Source organism: Adiantum capillus-veneris, chromosome 14, assembly GCF_014529385.1.
Source record: "Adiantum capillus-veneris isolate H3 chromosome 14, ASM1452938v2, whole genome shotgun sequence".
NCBI lineage: Eukaryota > Viridiplantae > Streptophyta > Polypodiopsida > Polypodiales > Pteridaceae > Adiantum > Adiantum capillus-veneris.
In genome coordinates this window covers 96173187-96183183 of record NC_140944.1, presented here as the reverse complement: position 1 = coordinate 96183183, position 9997 = coordinate 96173187, and the positions used below count along the sequence as shown (strand labels likewise).

Sequence of the window (9997 nt, the reverse complement as noted above, 5' to 3'; positions counted from 1 at the left end):
CTGTGACAAGCATATGTGGTGGGTTTTCAATTGCCTTCTCAGGATTGTCATCTACTAGAATGGTTTCCAGAGGGTTCTTCACAAACACCAAATTGAATTTTGGATGTTTGTCTTCACAGTGTCCTTGATGCAAGAAAAACTTGAAAAATGTCTCACCATACCCAGCCTCTTTGTATTTACTCTTAATTAAATCGATAATTGGGGTGAGATTTTTCTTTTCCATGGAGCTCCAAACCCCTACATCGAATAGCTCAAACATCACCCTCAGCAATAGCAATATCCCTCGTCACAATGACACACCCATTCGCCCTACATTAAGAATATTTGTAGCATGGGAAGGAGCACTTTCCCACCGCCACCGTTTCAACAGGACACCGTTAACATTGAACACTATGAGTCTCCTTTTGGCATGACAAGAAGGAAGTGTGCCTGTGCCTTCACGATGATCAATTACCAAATGGATCTTACTTAGCATCATATTAGGAGGGATACATAATTTTGTCTTTCACACTACTCGAGGAAGAAAGACACTTACCACTACATAGATGTTGCAATTCTTCCATTGACTCTTGTCGATCTAGCAATAGTACATGTTGACCCATTCGCAGCCCCGGACGTGGAAGAAGACCTCAACTAGCATACATTTGTAATACTACATTACCCTCCTTTGTATATAAAGAGAGTAGCTTCTCATGTAAAGTTGGACTTCTCTCCATGTCCCCTGAAGAGATATCATCATTCTAAACGCATTTCTGGAGATATAGATAAGAAAATACAATGGAGGTGAACTTCTTGAAAACTCACGGCATACCTCGCCAAGGACAGCCATCTGTTTTGAGTTGCCAATGACAGGCGTTGTCGTGATCACAGATAACATCCGAATCAGGCTTTCGATTCAATCTATAGGCACCAATTTTGTGGAATACAACGATTTCCAAGCATCGCATCTGTGGGACTTAAGACTCATAATGAGGACACACTCTATCACACACTAATTTTCCAAAGCAAGCACGTAGTTTTACCTACCGTAACACCACGATGAAGGCTAAATGGAGTAGCACACAGGACGATAGTTGTATGGTCATGCTAGTACCCATTTAAATTTTCTAAGCTCGCTAATGCCCATGCATGTTCTCGACCACATATCAACACTAGATTTCCCACTAGCTTTGTTGCAAATGCAAGCAGCAGAAGGCGTAGATCTAGATCAACACATTCTAGTATTTGCTTTATAGGAATGTGTTAGGCTTGTTTTTGAAGATGCACTTGATCCTAGGGTCCATAATCACAGTGGTAGTAACCTGCCTTGTATGTACCAAAGAAAAATAGAAAATACTAAATGTAAAGCTCTAGTTTCTCCTACTCCAATCAACATATCTTAACAGTACACTAGAATATCGTAGAAGGAATCTTATCATAGCTAAAGTTTTCTCCTACTACTCCACCATCGTTAATGTTGCATTATAATGTATACATGAATTGCTACTTTGGTGAACCAAAATCATTGCTCCCTGCTTAGAGCAGGAACATCACAATAGAGTGAAATCAATATTTGGCATTCACTATTTTAGAAGTTACAATACACAATTAGATTGATAAGTGGTGAAATCCAAGGAGTCAATACCACCTTATCCATTACAACATGATACTTATGTTAGTACAGCTCTTTTTGTTGCCAACACTACTGCCCAAATGGTCAAAACTTTTGCTGGCAATAAATGCACTGACAATTTCCAAGCGAAGTGAAAACAAGATGAAGGAAAACTAGATAACATAACTGTTACCTTCAGAACTTCTTGATTTTGCTTGGTACCATCCAAAGAAGCAGCATTCTCCTCTTCATTGCCTTCAATTTAGTTCTCCCAAACCTACAGGCAATCGGCTTCAAGTAGAAGTACTGCAACATTCATTTTGGACTCCCAAAGGCTACCTAAAAATGTTCCTATCCTATCTACTTCTTCAACCTCAATCTGCCATGCATTTCAACTTGCTGTTGGTAGTGCCCTCGTAGATATTCACAATACAATCTCTTATTAAAGTGATGGAATTGCTTGACCGCTTGCCAGTTTGAGAGAGAGAGAGAGAGAGCTTACTTGGGATGGCCCTTATGCGAGGCTGCAGCTTGCCTGTGTGTGTGTGTGTGTGTGTGTGTGTGTGTGTGAGAGAGAGAGAGAGAGAGAGAGAGAGAGAGAGAGTAAGCTTACTTAGGACGGGTTGTGAGCGATGCATTCAAGGCCTTTGAGCAATGCCTGTGAGTGAAGCATGCGAGGGGATGTGTGAAGCCCTCGTTCGGGGCGTCGCAAAAAAGGGGCCGTGCTGGCTCACCTGCGATGCAAACGGGACCTGCAGGCAAGCAAACGCATACACAAGAACGCAACTTGAAAACTGAACGCAAGAGGGACATGAGAGTGAGTGACGCGAATGAATGATCAATATCATAAGAAAGGGCCGAATACAAGGGACACAAGTAATCACATGAAAACGGGGCTCGCAAGTTGGGGGAAGTGGCACATACTTCCCTTATATACATCCCCGGTTTGAGAGAGCTTGATGCCCACGTCAAGCCGGGGTTTTGAGAGGTGACGATACAAAAGTTGATGCTGAGGTTTTGGGGGATGCAGTCATGAGCCTCCCACATGAGGTCTTTATTTAGCTCTAGATCATTGGGGATGTAGATTTTTTCATGCGCGTAGAAGTGGTTATCTTTGACTTCAAAGAGACCCAGTGCAGCTTTCCCAGAGATGTGGTCGTTGAGCATGCGGAGGACAGCAAGATCAGCTTTTTGAGCGTCGAGGATGCGTTGGCGTAGAGTGCTGGTTGCGGTGGAGATAGCAGTGAGGGTGGGCATTCGACTGAGGGCGTCGGGCATGACATTGGTGGTACCCGGTTTGTGGATGATGTTGATGTCGTATTCTGCCAGTGTGTCTTGCCACCTAGCTTGCTTGGGGGTGATTTTGGGTTGTGTCTGGAAGTACTTGAGGGAGATGTTTTCTGTATAGACCTTTGTGTGTTTGTCTTGGACATAGTGTCGCCACTTTCGGAGGCAGTGGACGATAGCGAGCATTTCCTTCTCATGTGTAGTCCATCTTGTTTCTACATCTGTGAACTTGTGAGATTCGTAGGCGATGGGCTGATTCTCTTGCATGAGGACTCCACCAATGGCACCATCAGAGGCATCTGTATGCACTTCAAATGGTTTGGTGAAGTCGGGTAGTCGGAGGACTGGGGTACTACACATGGCGATCTTCAGGTTCTCAAAGGCTTCTTCTTCTTTAGAGGTCCACTGAAAGGGTTTGTGGCCTTTGGTTATCTCTGTAAGTGGCGCAGCAATCTTGCTGAAGTCGTGGATGAAGCGGCGTGTGTACTGACAGAAGCCCACAAACTCTCGGACTTCTTTGATGGATGTCGGGGGGGCCCACTTGATGACGGCGTCTACTTTCTTGGGATCCACCATAATACCTTCTGACGTGACGATGAAGCTCACGAACTCGATTTTATGGACCACAAACTCACACTTCTCCAGCTTGGCATACAGCTGGTGTTCTCGGAGGCGTTGTAGTACTGCGGCGACATGCTTCTAGTGCTCTTCTAACGTCTTGCTGTAGATGAGTAGATCGTCAATGTAAGTAATGAGGAAATCATCTATCATGTCACGGAAACTGTCATGGATTATTCTGAAGAAAGTGCCAGGACCGCCGGTGAGACCGAACCCCAGGACCATCCATTCCCAGGATCCGTAGCGTGTGCGGAAGGCGGTCTTCGGTATGTCTTTAGAGGCGATGCGGACTTGGTGGTAGCCTGAGCGGAGGTCGATGCGAGTGAAGTATTGGGCCCCCTGTAGTCTGTCCAGAAGATCTTCCATGAGGGGGACTGGGTACCTGTTCTTGATAGTTATCTTGTTGAGGGCCCGATAATCCACGCATAGTCGCATGGACCCGTCTTTCTTCTTGACAAACAGGACTAGGGCCCCAAAAGGAGAGCTGCTGGGCCGGATGAAACCTTGATCCTCCAATTCCTGGAGTTGCTTCTTGACCTCTTTTAGCTCGGTGTCGTTCATGCGGTAGGGGGCCTTCGCTGGGGCTGTGCTCTCTGAGATGAGATCAATTTCATGTTGAATTTGACGGGGAGGGGGTAGGCCGGGGGGAAGTTCTGGGGGCATGACATCTTTGTAGTTCTAGAGGATGGGGGTAAGTGAGGGGTCACCCACTTTGGCCTGCTCGATGGTGATGGAGTTGAGCCTTGTTGTGGGCTGCTCTTGTGCTTGCATGATGCAGAGGTGAACTTGAGCTCCTTTCTTGAGAGCCCGCTCTGCTTGCTTTGCACTCATGAGATTGAGTCTGGGGGGCGAGTGTTCTGGGACTTTCTGTTTACCTTTCATCGCTGCTAGTTGAGCGGGGTCTTGGCGGTTGATGAGGGGGGGGGTTGGTTTGAGGATGCGCCTGACGTGTGAATGCTTGCTTTGTTGTGAGTTTAGCGCTTTGGACTGTAACTGCTTTGCCTTGATTGTTTAGAAGCAATTGGTCCACCTTCATGCCTAGGAGTGCAATGAGATACTTGTCGTTGAAGGACAGACCAATGATTGCCTTGAAGTCATCCATTGGTACCACTATAAGTCAAGTCGACATGTGAATTCACCCATCTCAATCCTGACTTGACGGGCTGCCTTGACATTGCTATCCTTTCCTTGGGAAAACTTGACAGTGGTTTCATTTATGGTGGTGAGGGGTAGGCCCAGGCGAGCGGCGCACTGCGGGGATAGAAAGTTGTGTGTAGCGCGTGAGTCTACCATGATCCATTGCCGCTGGGACCCAATTGTTGCCTGGACATATAAGTTCTGCATGTCCGTGATAGTTGCTGCCATGCATTGAGGGTAGAGGGATACTGCTCCAATCCGAAGTTGTTGGTCAGCAGAAGGGTTATCCATTTCTTCGATTCTTCTTTGGGGGGGGAGGGTGGTTCTTCTATTTGGATGGTGTTGGCCCTGCTGGATGATGATGAAGCATGATTGCGCTTGCGCACACAAGCGTAGTTGGGACCATGAGCAATTCGGCAGTCCTCCCAGCGCTTTGAGTGTTGTTCAGTGAGGAATCATACATAGGCGTCGTCGGCCAGAAAGGTTTTGGCCACTTGCACCCATCTGCGTCTGCCTATGTTGTTCCATTGCATGTAGTCTTCTACCTCGCTGAACCACTTGTTGAGTTCGAGTGAGGTGCGGTGACCTTTGTATTTCTTTGGGGGACTGGGTTTGAATTTTCCCAGTTTGTTTTCGTCTTCTAGATGTCTGTCAGGGCTGTAGTAACGTCTTTCACTTTGATCATCCTGATAGTCTTCGTCTTCGGGCCGCGGTCGTCTTTGTGTGTTACGCCGCGTGTTGACATTACTGGTGCCTGGGCGGTCTTCGTACCGCTGGCCTAGCTGTGTTTGAATCAGGTCGCCCAGGTTAGCCGACATCAAGTTGATCTGTTGTTCCACGGCGGCCATGATACGTGCCTCCAGTCTCCTTTCTATTGTGTTTTGGGCATCTTGTCGTGTCTTCGTTTCCTTCTTCTTCTTCTCCTTCTTATTCAAATCAGGCTCGGTTCTGTATCCGTCATCATATTCTTGATCTCCAGCCATTTCTGTACTTTTGTGGCCGAAGCCGAACAGAAAAACTCAAAAATATCGAAAACTGTAAAACTGCGAGAAAATGGCTTGAAAACGTCGAAAAACTATGAAACGGCGCAAAACGGGGTCCGAAACGACGAAAACCATGAAAAACGGCTCAAAAACGATGAAAATCGGTCCCAAACGGTGTAAGACGAGGCAAACAGAGGTAAAACGTTGAAAAACGGATCAAATGAGGCAAAACGGTAAAAAACGGTGGGGAACGTGGAGGAAACGCAAGGGACGGGACAAAACGGGCCAAGAACGCGGAGAACGCGAGTCAAACGGGACAAAACGGCGAAAAACGGTGGGGAACGTGGAGAAAACGCAAGGGACGTGGTGAAAACAGGGCAAACGGGCCGAGAACGTGGTGACAACCACGAGCCACGGGCCGACGTCGGGTCAACGTGGACTCGAGACGAAGCTCTGATACCAAGTGTGACGCCCTCGTTCGGGGCGTCGCGGAAAAGAGGAAAGGGGCCGCGTCGGCTCACCTGCGATGCAAACGGGACCTGCGGGCAAGCAAACGTATACACAAGAACGCAACTTGAAAACTGAACGCAAGAGGGACATGAGAGTGAGGGACGCGAACGAATGATCAATATCATAAGAAAGTGCCGAATACAAAGGACGCAAATAATCACATGAAAACGAGGCTCGCAAGTTGGGAGAAGTGGCACATACTTCCCTTATAGGATGGAGTCCTAGTTGATGGCGAGCTTAGCCTTAGAGAAGCGAGGGGATTTGGTCCGAGTTGATGGCGAGCTAAGCCTTGGCTAGGCACAACATTTTAAAAAAACTTGCTCCCTCTAAATTGTATTAAAAAAACCCAAAAAAGGGCTGCAATAGATAGAGAGAGAGAGAGAGAGAGAGAGAGAACTTACTAATTGGGAAGTCCTGTGAGTGATCCATAAATTGGCCTGTGAGTGATGCCTGTGGGGAGAGCATGAGAGGGCGAGCTAATTAACCTTGGAGAAGCTAGGGGAATTGCTCCGAGTTGAGGAGAGCTTAGCTTTAGCGAGGCACAACAGAAGAAAAAAACTTAGAGGAGCAATAGCGATATTATTGTATTAAGAAAACCCCAAAAAAGACTGCAATAGCGAGAGAGAGCGAGAGCTTACTTGGGATGCGAGGCCAGTTGATGGCGAGAGAGCTACGCATGCAAGGGTAGTTGATGGCGAGCGAGCCCTTAGCGAAGCACAGAAGGAAAAAAAAAGTAGAGAGCAATAGCGATATCCGCTATTGCTCTCTCTATTTGTGTCTTAAAAAAAGCCAAAAAAAAGGCAGCGCGGCCTCTAGCTCGCTTTGCTTACGTCCAGGACGAGGTCTTTCCCTCTCTCTCCAGCCCCTTGGCCTCGACAGGTTGCCCTTGCCAGCCCCTTTCCTCCACAGTAGCATTGCCCCCTCTACTGCATCCCTGGTGGCCCCTCTCAAGAGCCTCTTGAGCAGCCCCTTTAATTTCGGCCGCCCCTCCCTTCCACTGCATGTTTTCTTCCCACTTTACTGCTCCCCCTATCCAGCAGGAGGCGGCCCTCTCTGTTGCACCCCCATGCTGCCATCTGCAGCAGTCGGCCGTCCCCTTTTTCCCCTCCTTGCATGCCGCGTACCCGCCATTCCCATCTGCAGTCGCCTCCTCTCCAGCCACGTACCAACCAGTAGCAACCTTCTTATTTTGCTTTTTAATATAGCCATGCAAAAAAAAAAGAAATTAGCCCACGTTCCCACACGGTCACTTGCCTCCAAAGCGCAAGTATAGCTTCCCTTCCCACTTGGCAAAGCATGACAAACCATGAAGCTGCAAGAGACCACAATTCGGGGAAGTATAACTTCCCTTCGCCCTCGGCAAAGCAACAATATAATCTTCTTAGATTCTCAGTGAAGAACTCCGCATCCTGGTTGAAAACTCAAAATTTTTATAGTCCAAGAGATGATATGATTAAAGGCGATGCAATGGATGGCACTATGAAGGAGAACATCTTTGCAATGGTGCCCTTGTTTGATCCTTCACAACTAACCATGTCCATGACACGCATGACTAGCAATGTGATCACTCAGCCAAAGAATGGAACTCCTGCCACAACATTAGCTTTGCAAGAAAGCTCTTCAACCACCACTGACTCCAAGCGACAAAGCCCAGATCCTGCACTTAGTGGGAAACTATCCCAAGATACCTCAAAGAGAGAGAGAGAGAGAGAGAGAGAGAGAGAGAGAGAGAGCTTACTTGGGAATCGCATGGAATATAAGTATACATTTAGGTATCTATTTATTTGTAAAAATATATAAATATATATATAAAGGTATAAATATACATATATCTATATGTATATATATGTATATTAATAAATAAATGAATAAAAAAATCTCTCTCTTTATATATATAGGTATGTATATGTGTGTGTGTGTGAGAGAGAGAGAGAGAGAGATTTACAAAAAAGAAAAGTGTGTGTGAGGGGCAGAGAGAGAGAGAGAGAGAAGAAGAACAGAGTATTAACGTGGTTGGAAACTATAAAAAGAAACCTTAAAGATCTAGGGAGTATTGCTTTTAATATAAAAATTTGGGGAGGCAATAGCGACATCGCTATTGACTCCCTTCTGTTTTTTTTTGGAACAATTTCAACCTCTACCCTCCCTACTCTCAACATTTCACTTGTATCAAGGAGTTATATAAAGAGATGGCTCAATACAGCTTACCATTTTTTTCCATCTTTTACTGATCTCTCCTCCTCTAACTCTCTACTTACCGTCACTCACCATCCCTACTCCTCTACCTCTCTACTCAGCATCACTCACCATACTTGAGCTCTACTCTAACCTCTCTCTCAGGTTGACTCCAACCTCTTCCTCCCTTAACTATCTATACAAACCTCTATCCACTCTACCTCAGTTCTCTCCTCCAACCTCTCTCTCTCTTGACTATCTATAAAATCCTCTATCTACTCTACCCCATTTCTCTATCATCTATCCCTCTAGCTATCCCTACATTCACTACATCCACATCCATTTGTCCACTTTACCTACATCTTGTGCTTAGGTCACCTTCACTACTATTGCTCACTCTCTCCTCTATCTTTCCTTCTCATCCTCTCCTCCTGTCCCTCACTTTGCCAACACATTCCTGTGTGTGTGTGTGTGTGTGTGTGTGTGTGTGTGTGGAAAGCTCTCATTTCATCGTTCACGTAGGTGGTGTGGGGGTTGGCAAACCACACCACCTATCATCGGAAGGATATTTGTTGGTTCTATCTGGAGCTGACATAAATGCACCAACTGGTTATAATGTGTTTTCCCTAGCAAAATCTGTTGAAGGTGAACTGTTAACATTTCCTTTGCAGAATGCAGGTAAAGGTAATAGCTCTCCTCTTTATGTTTTGGATGCTAAAGTTTCCACAGAGTATGCTGCATTCTTAGATTCCCCTGTGAAACCTACTACAGCATTACAGTGTGCCGACGGACTTCTGCTTTCTTGTGATGAAGAGAAAGAAGACTTTCACTTTGACCCCACCAACAAAACACCCAAAAATGGGGTGACCGACCTAGACTCCCCACTACAAGAGGGATGTAAGAAGGACCGGGCTTCGATCGGTGATTCCTTTAGCACAGTAGAGCTAGTGTTACATCCCACTATGAGATCTCCAAAGCTAAAGACCTTGATCGCATCATCGGAATGGGAGTGGGTGGAAGAAATTCCATCAAGCTACAATGGGAACATGGTGTTTGAATTTCCACCTCAGCCTAATATCGGGAGGTCAGCTATGGATGGAATGGAGCAATCAGTGGATGGTCATGTGTGGACAAAACCAACAACCACAAACATTAAATTTCCAGCAACTATAAGAAAAAGCTATTGTGGAGGTGATTTCAAATGTGTGTTTGCAGAGTGCTCGGATGTGTTATCTACAAGAATACCGAACCAGTTGTCTTGGATAGGTATTCCTTATTCTTTTGTTTTATGTACAAAGGAAGAGTGACAAAATCACAATTGTAGGCATGGAATAATAGGTAAACTAATTGAGAGACCAATGCTAAATGGTGACTTGAGAAACCATGGTATCAACGAAACAACATCATGGTATCACCGAGAATAACCATGGTATCAACAAAACAGCATCATGGTATCAACAAAAATCACCATGGAATTAACGAAATATCATCATGGAATCACCGAGAATAACCATGGTATCAACGAAAGATCATCATGGCATCACCGAGAATAACCATGGTATCAATGAAATATCATCATGGTATCAACAAAAATCACCATGACCAAAGTACTAACAAAACATCATCATGGTACCATCAAAATCACTATGGTATCAACGAGAAATTATCAATAAAACGATGAAACTATATCACTAAA

At 45.6% G+C, this 9997-nt stretch overlaps 1 pseudogene; it reads right to left on the bottom strand.

Moving 5' to 3' along the window:
- LOC147442791 (uncharacterized) overlaps positions 1-7263 on the bottom strand; it is a 7617-nt pseudogene extending 354 nt beyond the window's left edge.
- Between the last annotated feature and the right edge of the window lie 2734 nt (positions 7264-9997).